Genomic DNA, 12968 nt, shown 5'->3' with positions numbered 1-12968 from the left:
AGTGTGGGATCACCTTTTAACTGTTATCACCAGGCACACAGCAGACATCACTACACACACAGCACAGCGTATATCACCAGACGTCACCACACATGGACACAGTATATCACCAGGCATTACTACACACACAGCAGAGTATATCACTAGACAAACGGCACAGAGTATATCACCAAGCGTCACTACGCACACAGAGTATATCACCAGACACACGGCACAGGCTATATCACCAGACGTCACTGCACACACGGGCACAGAGTATATCACCAGACGTCAATACACACACGGGCACAGAGTATATCACCAGACATCACTACACACACAGCACAGAGTATATCACCAGGCCGCACTATATAGGGTCAGAGATTAGGGTGAGATTGTCATTATGTTTCTCACCAGCTCACAGCCAGCACCACGTGCAGCTCTCACCAGGAGGCACTCACCGCACCTTGCTTGGGAGCCCACCAGGGGTCACTGTTCCATATGAGCTCAGGAGGAGCTGGTTAGAGGCGCTCTGGCCTCCCCTCTTCCCTCTCTATGGTCCCTCTGTTTCAGCCGGATGTGCTGGTGTGTGAGGTTTGATTCCGGCAGGAAACACTGATCCTGAGCACAGACTGTCCCACATCCTGAGGGGGGAATCCAGGTCACTCCCACAGGGAAGGACTGAGAGATCACAGGGGCTCCCCCCACCCTCCATAGGAAGTACACACACAGTGAGGAGGGGATAAAGTGCACATCTCAGGCACTGAGGGGGGGACACACTGAGGAATAGGCTCTGCAGCCTCTAAGTCCCTTTTCCTGTGCCCCCCTCACATTGCCCACCCCCTGCTGCACAGAGATCTTCAGCCTGTGTTATTGGGTAAGTGCTTTCCTCCTCCTCCCTTCCCCTCCCTTGTGTGACCTGTGCACATTATCCCAGTGCTGTTCTGAGCTTCCTTACACACAGGAGCCTGAGAGGCTGAGCCTCTGATAGTGAGGGGGAGCCTCTGGCACTGGGGGGGTTACTCCTCCTGGTATCACAGGGACTGGGAGATAATGGGGGTTATTTTACATTGGGAATTAACATTAGGAATCAGTGAGGATAAGATTGGGAAAGTTATTAAATAGAGTTAGAAAGTAATTAGATTGAGGGAGTATTGGTTGGAGTTTAACTCCTTCATTACCACAGGGGCCAGCATCATGTGTGTGTTATGGGCTATAGCTTCTCTGTGAGGCTGACACGTTTGCCTGGGGACAGTCCTGGTCTGACAGTATGTGTGTATCTATCAAGGGGAGAGGAAAAACAAAAGGTGCAAACCACTGAGCACAATGCTTAAATTACTAAACACTAATAAGATTGCAATGCAATGAAAGTCCAATCTGTAGAATCCTGGATTGAGTGGGATCTATAAATGAGAAGATAGCCAGATATGGTGAAGTATTTATGTATTATTGACACACAACGTAAGCACAGATCCTACTTGCGAAATCACAGATAAAAATGAGCATGTCAGGATAAAATCCTTGTCTCGAACTATAATACAGGAACTGTTAGCCGCAGGATAAACTCCAAAGGACGCCGTCTGCGTCCGACGTCTGTATATGAAGATCTCCTCGGCTGGAAATCTCGCGATGTCTGCGTGATGACGCTTCGCTTCCACTTAAGATATACAGAAGCTCCCCTGTGGGTAAAATCGTTCGGAAATGCCGTTAATAGCAGTTTTTAAGTTCCAATTACTTTGAATAAGGCATATACTCCAGCAGGCTAGTAAAATGCAAGGGACAAGACTACCATAGCCCTACGCGTTTCATCTAAAAAGACTTTATCACAGGGTATCACATACCCAGGATTCTACAGATTGGACTTTCATTGCACTGCATCTTTATTAGTGTTTAGTAACTTAAGCATTGTGGTCAGTGGTTTGCACAATTTGTTTTTCCTCTCCCCTTGATATATATTGGAACTGTGTGTGTCCTTTACATTGTGGCAGCATCCACAGATACATATTAATACTGTTAGATATATTTGCGCCCCTCTCTTTCTATCCTATGTATGTATGTCTTTATTTATATGGCGCAAAAGAGAAAAGAAAAATCAGTCAAAAAATTCAAAGCTATATAAATTGACTCAAAATAACAATAAATTACATAAATAAATAAAAAAGATCACATAGGATCTATAAACCCACACAGTCTATACACAATGGTGAATTCTCAGTTCAATATGCCACAGAACTACAATTACGTAAGCACAGGGTGCAGAGATTATATGACTGCTTAAATAAGAAGGAGAACACCCCTAGTGCAGGACCGCTGGGTATCCGCAGCAGGCTGGGCTTCCGTCGTGACGTTCGCTCCCCGCTGCGTAGTGACGTCACCTGTACGCGTTTCGCGTCATATGACGCTTCTTCAGGAGGTATGTCCTACTGTTGCTGGGTACATGCAACCACACGCAGGTTTTCTTGATGAGGCTTTTTTATTGAGCCTCAAAATATGGCACACAAAACTAACGAGCTTTTCTTCAGCATAAATAAAGTAAGCAGCATCAGTCCTGAGCAGGGCTTGGCCCTTTCTGCTCAACTCCACAGAAACAATTTAGCATCAAAATAAAACTGTCCCAGAAAACAGACCTTAAATCAAGCTGTTCTCCCTCCAGAGTTTCAGCTTATCTCCATGCTTCAGACAGCATACAAAAAGGCAGACAGTTCGTCAAACATGCATTTTCAACACAGACCTTATAGCAACAATCTACTTCAGTATTTCAGTCCTCTCTCTTGACCAGCTAGCCTGCGTCTGTGTACAGCCTGGGGGTTTTAAAACACATTGATGAGGCAGCTGAGATCAGACTAACCAGGCATAGGGCTGGTGATGTTTATTCACCCTGTCACATTCCTCCCCTGTTAGTGTGTGGCTGGGGACACGCACGGCTGAAGCCCAAACAAACACCCCTTCTCAAGAAGAAATCAGCATTCGCACAAAAAGCATTTTCTTTTCCAGGTCTGTGCTGAATCTCAAACGAGAAGGGTTGGAGGGCCATATACCACCTGGTCAACCTAGCATTAGAGTCTTTCATACTATTTAACCACTTCAATGGAGCATGGACTGTTACCAATGTGAAATGGACTCCCGCCAGGTAATGCCTCAAGGCCTCAATTGCCTACTTTACTGCGAAGCACTCCTCAATTACTGAGTAGTTTTTTTCCCTTGTCAGTCACACACAGTCAGTCACACACAGTCAGTCAGTCACACACAGTCAGTCAGTCACACACAGTCAGTCAGTCACACACAGTCAGTCAGTCACACACAGTCAGTCAGTCACACACAGTCAGTCAGTCACACACAGTCAGTCAGTCACACACAGTCAGTCAGTCACACACAGTCAGTCAGTCAGTCACACACAGTCAGTCAGTCACACACAGTCTGTCAGTCACACACAGTCAGTCACACACAGTCAGTCAGTCACACACAGTCAGTCAGTCACACACAGTCAGTCAGTCACACACAGTCAGTCAGTCACACACAGTCAGTCACACACACAAGAAACGGAGCCGCTCGCGGGTGAGGAAGCGCTCCAAATTCCGCGAGACTAAGCATAACCGCGCCGGGAGTCCCGCTCCAGGTCCCGATCACCGGAGAGCCACGGGGGACATCGGAGACCCAGAGACCCACGGGAGACATCGCAGAGGCGTGGGGGACATCGGAGACCCAGAGACCCACGGGACACATCGCAGAGGCGCGGGGGACATCGGAGACCCAGAGACCCGCGGGAGACATCGCAGAGGCGCGGGGGCATCGGAGACCCAGAGACCCGCGGGGGACATCGGAGACCCAGAGACCCACGGGGGACATCGGAGACCCAGAGACCCGCGGGGGACATCAGAGACCCGCGGGGGACATCAGAGACCCGCGGGGGACATCAGAGACCCGCGGGGGACAACGGAGACCCGCGGGGGACATCGGAGACCCGCGGGGGACATCGGAGACCCGCGGGGGACATCGGAGACCCAGAGACCCGTGGGGGATATCGGAGACCCAGAGACCCACGGGGGACATCGCAGAGGCGCGGGAGACATCAAAGACCCGCGGGGGACATCAGAGACCCGCGGGGGACATCGGAGACCCGCGGGGGACATCGGAGACCCGCAGGGGACATCGGAGAGGTGCGGGGGAACATCGGAGAGGTGCGGGGGGAACATCGGAGAGGTGCGGGGGAACATCGGAGAGGTGCGGGGGGAACATCGGAGAGGCGCGGGGGGGACATCGGAGAGGCGCGGGGGGACATCGGAGAGGCGCCTGAGAAATATAGGAGACCCGCGGGGAACATCAGAGAGGCGCGGGGGACATCGGAGACCAAGAGACCCGCGGGGGACATCAGAGAGGCGCGGAGGGTCATCAGAGAGGCGCGGGGGGGACATCGGAGAGGCGCGGGGGGGACATCGGAGACCAAGAGACCCGCGGGCGTGACATCGGAGACCAGAGACCCGTGGGGGACGTCAGATGGGCGCGGGGGGGACATCAGAGAGTCGCGGGGGGGACATCGGAGACCCGCGGGGTACATCTGAGAGGCGCGGGGGGGACATCAAAGACCCAGAGACCCGAGGGGGCCATCAGAGAGGCGCGGGGGGGACATCGGAGACCCACGGGGTACATCGGAGAGTCGCGGGGGGGACATCGGAGAGGCGCAGGGGGGACATCGCAGAGGCGCGGAGGACATCAGAGACCCGCGGGGGACATCGGAGAGGCGCGGGGGGACATCAAAGACCCAGAGACCCGCGGGGGACATCAGAGAGGCGCAGGGGACACCGGAGAGTCGCGGGGGGACATCGGAGAGGCACGGGGGACATCAAAGACCCGCGGGGGATATCGGAGACCGAGAGACCTGTGGGGGACATTGGAGTGGCGCGGGGGACATCTGAGAGGCACGGGGTACATCGCTGAGGCGCGGGGTACATCAGAGACCCGCGGGGGACCTCGGAGAGGCGCAGGGGACATCGGAGAGGCAGGGGACATCGTAAAAGCACGGGGGACATCGGAGAGGCGCAGGGGAATTGGAGACCCAGAGACCCGCGGGGGACATCGGAGAGGCGCGGGGGACATCGGCATGTGGGTGGACATTGGAAGAGCATGGAAGACGCATGGGGGGGCATGTGGGGGTCTGGGAGATGCATGGGAGAGGCGTGTGGGGGTATGGGAGAGTACTTACCTCAGATGCGCTCAGGAAGGATTAAGTTAGAAAAGGAAGGCCGCATCCATGCGAGCTCATATAGAGCCTGGATGCGCGCCAAAAAATTTTTTTTTCTGTGTGCCAAGTCGCGTCACACCAATCAAATAGGAGGATTTATTTTTTTCAGTGAGCAGGGAAAATTAAAAAAAACCCACGTGTGCTGCTTGGGCCAATAGGAGTCACCCCGAGGCATGCGGGCTACCAGATTTGTCGAACACTGTATATGTGTGTGTATATATATATATATGTGTATGTGTGTATGTATTAGTACCGTGTTAGCCGAGCTTCAATAATCAAAAATGAATAGACGATACCGTTCTGTTGCTAACTAAATGCTTTTATTTGTGTAAGTTTTCGATCTCTTCTTCCGGCGATGTTAAAATGAATAAAGCAAGCAAAGGGTATACTTAAAAACAGTGTCTCTTGGAATGTTATCTGTGCTTGTCCCTCTTCCATGTGTAGATGTGATTTATGGCTAGAGGTGTTAAATGGTCCCTGAAAAAAGTTGGACTAAGAAAAACTTCTTTGTTTATATTTTTGCAGGCGTGACACCCATACAACATGTCGGCGGGTGTCCTCGGCTGACCCCGCAGGTGATCCCCGCGGCCGTCCCGGGGTCCCCCCGGGGGTCCCCGCAGGCCTGCGGTACCAATGGTGTGCCTCAAAAAAATAAACAATTTGTCTAAGTAAATACACCACCCTCCCCCTGCCCCCTAACACATACAATACAGTAATGGGCAAAATTACTATTATCCACATATGGATAATAATGCATTTGTCCATTTCAAATACAATAAATACAGTAAATACATATTACACTTACCTTTCACAGGCACCCACGATTAAGGCCGTCTTTATCCTCAGCTTCATCCTGACTATTTTCCTCTGGTGCTGCAAAACATACCAAACAATCAAAATAGCCAATGTAATGTCCCCTAACCCCTTAATCACCTTAGCGGTCATTAACCGCTATAGTCATAAAGGGGTTAACCCACCCTCACCCACCACTCGGGAGGCATAAACACCCTCCCCCACTACCCCAACCCGTGAGGCCTAACCAGCCACTACCCACAGGGAGGCCTACCCACCCTGGCTTGGGGACAATACCCACTTCCACCACCCCCGTTAACAATAAACATAACTATATTAAATAAACACTACATAACCCACCCCCTATACCCCCCCATAAATACATGATTTATTCTTTGACATACAGGGTTAATGCCCTGAAGGGTGTCCGTAGACCTCACAGTGGCCCAGCAACAGGTTTCAAACAGGGTCTGCAGGCCTACGGTGGTCCCCGACAGCGCCGTGGTCCATCAGGAGGTCACCGTGGGCCCAATGGGGTCTCCAGGGTAGGCCCGTGGGTGTTTGGGGGGCCCCGGGACAGACCCACAGGTGTCTGAGGGGCCTCGGGTTGTTCCCACGGGGGTCTGGGGACCCATGGAGGTCCCTACGGGTCCGCGGTGCCCCCACAGCAGATGTGAGGCCACCGGTTCTTCCCCGCAGGTATCCCCTGTGGACACCTCCAGATTGGTACCCGTGTAAACTCAGAGGAAACCTCAGGTGGTCTCCAGAGGTCCCCCGCAGACTGAAGGAACAAACCCTGTATGTCAAAAAAAATAAACCTGTCCTATACATTTAAAGAAATGTATACATCATCCATTAGCATATGCTACCCTTAATTACTAAACACCACTTAGCTGAAAGTAAGGAGTGGACAAACCATCTCCAAGCTTAGTTCAATCTATGTCATTAAACTCTCCAAATGCGTATCCAAAAATATTGACTAACAAAGTGAACAGCAGTACCACAACCAAAGAGAAAAATAATCATAACACATCATGAGTGACTAATAAATAAACAAATAAAAGTGGGACAGGGAAGCAATGGAGAGGATGGATAGAACAATTAAGGCAAAAATACAATTAAAGTAAACATGTCACATTTTGAACTGCAATGAATAGTCCATATCATAAGGGCTGGTGCCCAGATATCAAGCAGGATGATATTAAGTCAGTATGTAGGGTACAATATAAGACAGGAGGTACAGAACCTAATACGTTGAGGCCTATGGATATAAACGAAAACCAGGGGGAACCCCACTAACAGGTCACATCTATACGCTGAGATAATCGCTGGTACACATAGCATGTGTATGGACTAACAAGGAGCAAGATGGTGATGGTTGACACCAATGGGCTAGTGCCGTAACAAAACGCCACTATCTCAAATAGCATCCCACCGATAGATAACCAATTTTAGCATCCTTCGTTAACATAAAGTCCACTCCTCAGAGGCCCGTCAAGTCGTAATCACGGTTAAGACCCTGGGGATGTAAAGTCCCCAATTCATGTATCCAGTAGGCCTCATGTTTCTTAAGGGTAAGAACCCTATTGCCTCCAAGTCTCTGTTTTGAGACGTGGTCTATGATTTGTACCCGTAGCTGACTAATACCATGTCCTGCTGCTACAAAGCGTGCGGACACCGGTTGATCTTGAACCCGACGTCGAATCATGGATTTATGCTGGCTCACCCTCTCCTTCAGTTTGCGGGTTGTTTCGCCAACATAGGCCATACCACACGGGCACTTGATCAGGTACACCACGAAATCTGTATCACATTTGGTGTAATGTTTCATGTGATATTTACGCCCTGTTTGGGGATGTGTAAATGTTGGGCCCTTTTGAATATTCCCGCATTGGTCACAGGAAAGACATGGACAAGTTCCCTGAAGTGGTGTGCTCAAAAACCTTGTAGTGGTGGTCTTTGCTGTCCCAAATTCAGCCCTAACTACAGAGTCTCTTATCGTGGGCGCCCTTCTGTAGGACAAAACGGTGGTGCAGTGAGTATTTTACTAAGTTTAACGTCCGCTTGGATAAGATACCAAAATTTGCGGTTGAGACGACTAATGTCAGCACTAGCAGTAGAATATGTGCTGACAAATGGATTTATTTATTTATATATACATACATACATACTGTACATATTACATATACCATCACGTTTTAAGTTATGGTGGGTGAAAAAAGCAACAAGAAACCTCCACCATACTGCATATAGCAAATAGAAAAAAATCACTTGTGACCACATTCAAAGCCAGCAAAACAACCAACTTCACACTGATGATACCCATTAAGGTTGAAACATGTCTGTGAATGGTTTCTCTGGCTTTGCATCTGATTCCCATGTTGTGCTTTAAAGCTGTGTTAACAGCGAGCATTAGCTTATATGGGTGCCATGTAGCAATTGTTTTTCAGGCAAAAGCTGACACGGTGTGCTCATTTGCATGTCATTTCCCAGAATCCCTTGCTGCAGTGAAGCACTGTATGCTGGGTGTGATAATGGTGAAAGGCAGGGTGGCAAACCAGCCTAAGACATGTGAATGTGCTCACAAGTGATTTTTTTTTTTAAAAATATGTATATATTTATTTATATATATGTATATATTTATTTATATATATATATATATACACACACACAGTGGTCGACAAATCACCCAAAAATCTACTCGCCGAACAAAAAAATCTACTCGCCACCTAGCCCCAACCCAACCCTAGTCCCGCCCTAGACCCGCCCCCAACCCGTCCTAGTCCCGCCCCCAAGCCCGCCCTAGTCCCGCCCCCAACCCGCTTTAAAAAATAACATAAATTGAATAAATTCCTAGTAACAACATTCGTTTTGACATAAGTTTATTTATTGTATTACATTATACTACAATTAGTCCTTGTTACGTGTGTGTGTGTAATCTTACCTGATCCGCAGTCCAGGTACCCTCATTCCCACAATGTTATGCATTGGAGGGGAGGTGTTCCCTACCTGTCTTCTGGGTTAGGGGAGATTCCGATGTCTCCTGTGTGAAGCTTGAGTCAGATCTGGAAGAAAGCAGTATAGGTTATTTCGGTGTAGGTATAGGACAGTTAAGATATATATAGTAAGATATCCAGCTCCAGAGTGGGTGAGAGAGAGAGCGACACAGAGAGAGAGAGAGCAACACAGAGAGAGAGAGAGCGACAGAGAGAGAGAGAGAGTGACACAGAGAGAGAGAGAGTGACACACAGAGAGAGTGACACACAGAGAGAGAGAGAGCGACACACACACAGAGAGAGAGAGAGACACAGAGAGAGAGAGAGAGAGCGACACACAGAGAGAGAGAGCGATACGCACAGAGAGAGAGCGACACGCACACAGAGAGAGAGCGACACACACACAGAGAGAGAGCGACACAGAGAGAGAGAGCGACAGAGAGAGAGAGAGAGAGCGACACACAGAGAGAGAGAGAGCGACACACAGAGAGAGAGAGAGAGAGCGACACACAGAGAGAGAGAGAGAGAGCGACACACAGAGAGAGAGAGCGACACACACAGAGAGAGAGCGACACACACAGAGAGAGAGAGCGACACACACAGAGAGAGAGAGCGACACACACAGAGAGAGAGAGCGACACACACAGAGAGAGAGCGACACACACAGAGAGAGAGCGACACACACAGAGAGAGCGCGACACACACAGAGAGAGAGAGCGACACACACAGAGAGAGCGAGCGACACACACAGAGAGAGAGAGCGACACACAGAGAGAGAGAGAGAGCGACACACAGAGAGAGAGAGAGAGCGACACACACAGAGAGAGACAGCGACACACAGAGAGAGAGCAACACACAGAGAGAGAGAGCGACACAGAGAGAGAGAGAGAGAGAGAGAGCGGCACACAGAGAGAGAGAGAGAGCGGCACACAGAGAGAGAGAGAGAGCGACACACAGAGAGAGAGAGCGACAGAGAGAGAGAGAGCGACACACAGAGAGAGAGCGACACAGAGAGAGAGAGCGACACAGAGAGAGAGCGACACAGAGAGAGAGCGACACAGAGAGAGAGAGCGACAGAGAGAGAGAGAGCGACACAGAGAGAGAGAGAGCGACACAGAGAGAGAGAGAGAGCGACACAGAGAGAGAGAGAGAGAGCGACACAGAGAGAGAGAGAGCGACACAGAGAGAGAGAGCGACACAGAGAGAGAGAGAGAGCGACACAGAGAGAGAGAGAGCGACACAGAGCAAGAGAGAGCGACACAGAGCAAGAGAGAGCGACACAGAGAGAGAGAGAGCGACACAGAGAGAGAGAGCGACACAGAGAGAGAGAGAGAGAGCGACACAGAGAGAGAGAGAGAGAGCGACACAGAGAGAGAGAGAGAGAGAGCAACACACAGAGAGAGAGAGCGACACAGAGAGAGAGAGAGAGAGCGACACACAGAGAGAGAGAGAGAGAGCGACACACAGAGAGAGAGAGAGAGCGACACACAGAGAGAGAGCGACACACAGAGAGAGAGAGCGACACAGAGAGAGAGCGACACAGAGAGAGAGAGCGACACAGAGAGAGAGCGACACAGAGAGAGAGAGCGACACAGAGAGAGAGAGCGACACAGAGAGAGAGAGCGACACAGAGAGAGAGAGCGACACAGAGAGAGAGAGCGACACAGAGAGAGAGAGCGACACAGAGAGAGAGAGAGAGAGCGACACAGAGAGAGAGAGAGCGACACAGAGAGAGAGAGAGCGACACAGAGAGAGAGAGCGACACAGAGAGAGAGAGAGAGCGACACACAGAGAGAGAGAGAGCGACACACAGAGAGAGAGAGAGAGCGACACAGAGAGAGAGCGACACAGAGAGAGAGCGAGAGAGAGAGAGCGACACAGAGAGAGAGAGAGCGACACAGAGAGAGAGAGCGACACAGAGAGAGAGAGAGCGACACAGAGAGAGAGAGAGAGTGACACAGAGAGAGAGAGAGAGCGACACAGAGAGAGAGCGACACAGAGAGAGAGCGACACAGAGAGAGAGCGCGACAGAGAGAGAGAGCGACACACACAGAGAGAGCGACACACACACAGAGAGCGACACACACACAGAGAGCGACACACACACAGAGAGCGACACACACACAGAGAGAGCGACACACACACAGAGAGAGCGACACACACACAGAGAGAGCGACACACACACACAGAGAGCGACACACACACACAGAGAGCGACACACACACAGAGAGCGACACACACACAGAGAGAGCGACACACACACAGAGAAAGCGACACACACACAGAGAGAGCGACACACACAGAGAGAGAGAGCGACACACACAGAGAGAGCGACACACACAGAGAGAGAGGGCGACACACAGAGAGAGAGAGAGCGACACACAGAGAGAGAGAGAGCGACACACAGAGAGAGAGAGAGAGCGACACACAGAGAGAGAGAGAGAGCGACACACAGAGAGAGAGAGAGCGACACACAGAGAGAGAGAGAGCGACACACAGAGAGAGAGAGAGCGACACACAGAGAGAGAGAGAGCGACACACAGAGAGAGAGAGAGAGCGACACACAGAGAGAGAGAGAGAGCGACACACACAGAGAGAGACAGCGACACACACAGAGAGAGACAGCGACACACAGAGAGAGAGACAGCAACACACAGAGAGAGAGAGAGCGACACAGAGAGAGAGAGAGCGACACACAGAGAGAGAGAGCGACACACAGAGAGAGAGAGCGACACACAGAGAGAGAGAGCGACACACAGAGAGAGAGAGCGACACAGAGAGAGAGAGCGACACACAGAGAGAGAGCGACACAGAGAGAGAGCGACACAGAGAGAGAGCGACACAGAGAGAGAGCGACACAGAGAGAGAGCGACACAGAGAGAGAGCGACACAGAGAGAGCGACACAGAGAGAGCGACACAGAGAGAGCGACACAGAGAGAGAGCGACACAGAGAGAGAGAGAGAGCGACACAGAGAGAGAGCGACACAGAGAGAGAGAGAGCGACACAGAGAGAGAGAGAGCGACACAGAGAGAGAGAGAGCGACACAGAGAGAGAGAGAGCGACACAGAGAGAGAGAGAGCGACACAGAGAGAGAGAGCGACACAGAGAGAGAGAGCGACACAGAGAGAGAGAGCGACACACACACAGAGAGAGCGACACACACAGAGAGAGCGACACACACACAGAGAGAGCGACACACACACAGACAGAGCGACACACACAGAGAGAGCGACACACACACAGAGAGAGCGACACACACACAGAGAGAGCGACACACACACAGAGAGCGACACACACACAGAGAGAGCGACACACACACAGAGAGAGCGACACACACACAGAGAGAGCGACACACACACAGAGAGCGACACACACACAGAGAGAGCGACACACACACAGAGAGAGCGACACACACACAGAGAGAGCGACACACACACAGAGAGAGCGACACACACACAGAGAGAGCGACACACACACAGAGAGAGCGACACACACACACACAGAGAGCGACACACACACACAGAGAGCGACACACACACACAGAGAGCGACACACACACAGAGAGAACGACACACACACTGAGCGACACACACACAGAGAGAGCAACACACAGAGAGAGAGAGAGCGACACACACAGAGAGAGAGAGCGACACACACAGAGAGAGAGAGCAACACACACAGAGAGAGAGAGCGACACACAGAGAGAGCAACACACAGAGAGAGAGCGACACACACAGAGAGAGAGAGAGCGACACACACAGAGAGAGAGCGACACACAGAGAGAGAGGGCGACACACACAGAGAGAGAGAGCGACACACAGAGATAGAGAGAGCGACACACAGAGAGAGAGAGAGCGACACACAGAGAGAGAGAGAGCGACACACAGAGAGAGAGAGAGCGACACACAGAGAGAGAGAGAGCGACACACAGAGAGAGAGAGAGCGACACACAGAGAGAGA

General features: G+C 51.0%; 1 protein-coding gene across 3 annotated transcripts in view; it reads left to right on the top strand.

Annotated features, from left to right (window-relative positions):
* The first annotated feature begins 593 nt into the window (after nucleotides 1–593).
* Nucleotides 594–12968, top strand: part of LOC142488029 (uncharacterized) — a 48245-nt gene continuing 35870 nt past the window's right edge. For 2 of the 3 annotated variants that reach the window (XM_075588376.1, XM_075588374.1), the window contains exons 1-2: nucleotides 594–856; nucleotides 2974–3109. The gene's annotated coding sequence lies outside the window, so the exon portion shown is untranslated. Of the gene's footprint in view, nucleotides 857–1350; nucleotides 3110–12968 lie in introns of those variants that run through there. The other variant, XM_075588375.1, reaches the window with a different exon arrangement.

Source organism: Ascaphus truei, chromosome 2 (assembly GCF_040206685.1).
Source record: "Ascaphus truei isolate aAscTru1 chromosome 2, aAscTru1.hap1, whole genome shotgun sequence".
NCBI lineage: Eukaryota > Metazoa > Chordata > Amphibia > Anura > Ascaphidae > Ascaphus > Ascaphus truei.
Note: the sequence above shows the minus strand (reverse complement) of the source record. Positions and strands in the feature narration are given on the sequence as shown.